Here is a 1,666-nt window from a genome sequence, read left to right as displayed (position 1 = left end):
GCTGGATAATTACAATGCCATTGTAATGTATTCACAATTTCTTTCTTATTAATAGAAGATTATTTTATATTTCTATGCTGTCAAACAGTGTTTATAAAGCATGAGAAGCAATTTTCTCTCAGCAAGGATTTATTGTATGATGATGAAGGTAGTCTGAAATATTGGTTCATTATACTAATTTTGGCACATAATGCTACAGTATTTTTTTTCTGGTCCTGGGGCTTGAACTTGGGGCCTGAGCTCTGTTCTTGACCCTGTCTGTGCTCAAGGCTAGTGCTCTACCACTTGAGCCACAGCACCACTTCCAGCCATTTCTGTTTATGTGGTACTGAGTAAACAAACCCAGGGCTTCATATGTGCTAGGCAGGCACTCTACCACTGAGCCACATTCCCAGCCCTGCTGGAGACTTTTTTGATGTAATCATTGGTGTATAAACATTTTCTTGGTTGAATATGATTTTTAAAAATTAAATTGTTTTTTCTTGCCGGTCGTGGGGCTTGAAATCTGGGCCTGGACACTGTCCCTCAGTTCTCAAGCTCAAGACTAATGCTCTAACACTTGAGCCATAGTGCCACTTCTGATTTTTTTTTAATGAGTGGTTTATTGGAGATAAGAGTGTCACGGACTTTTCCTGCCCAGACTGGCTTTAAACCATGATCCCCAGATCTCAGCCTCCTGAATAGCTAGGATTACAGGAGTGAGCCACCAGTGCCCAGTGATTATTTTTATTATGTAAAATATATATAGCCTATGAATACAAATTCATTCATTGATATAAACTTTGGTGGCAAACATTTTTCTTAATAAGATAAAATTATTTTTAATATGATAGAATGCAGGTAACATATACCATTGTCTTATTTTAAAGTGTTTTGCCTGTAGAATTAAGTACATTTGCAGCATAATACAACATTCATTAGTATCTAGTTTCAAAAGGTGTGCATCCCTTTTGCCTATTTTAGATAGCCTATACAATGGAATTATACAATATTTGAGTTTTGTGAATGGTTTCTTTCATTCCATATATTTTCATGGTTTGTCTATGTTCTCTTCTGTCAGTAATTTCTTATCTTTTATAGCTGAGATAACATTTCATTCCATGGCTCTATATTCAGTGTTTAAAGTTGTAGAACTAAAGATATGCTGCTAACAGCAACTTGGGACAGCATGGTGAGATGCCGGAGGCAAAGAAATGAGAAAAGACACAGAGAAATATAGAAGCAGTGGGGAATGGAGAGCCCAAGGCTCACCAGCTCTTGAAACTCGTTTCCTTAAACAAGTTAATATTTATTATGTTTAATACAGGGAAACTTAACATGAGTATGTGCAGAAAACAAGTCATCTATACTGTTATTTCAATCTAGAGACAGTTTGTGTACATAATGAACAGCTGGCTCTCTTAGTGTTTTGAGAGTGAAGACTGCAACTGAGGTATAATTCAAATGTGTATTCGACTTTAACTTTCAAAGTCCAGCTTCAGCTCTTCCAACACTAAGGAAAGGGGTGGCATTCCAGCCTCTTACTCCTCTCCAGAGCTGTTTCAACCTTTCCATGGCAAGTTCTTAATGGTCTGAGATAGTTGAGGTGGCATTTCAATCTCTCAACCTTTTCCAGACCTCACAGCTCAGCTTCAGAATTCCCTACAAAGTTAGGAAGTGCATATTC

The sequence above is a fragment of the Dipodomys merriami genome, unplaced genomic scaffold (genome assembly GCF_024711535.1).
Source record: "Dipodomys merriami isolate MVZ:Mamm:240054 unplaced genomic scaffold, mDipMer1.0.p SCAF_24, whole genome shotgun sequence".
Taxonomy (NCBI): Eukaryota; Metazoa; Chordata; class Mammalia; order Rodentia; family Heteromyidae; genus Dipodomys; species Dipodomys merriami.
This window is presented reverse-complemented; position numbering follows the sequence as displayed.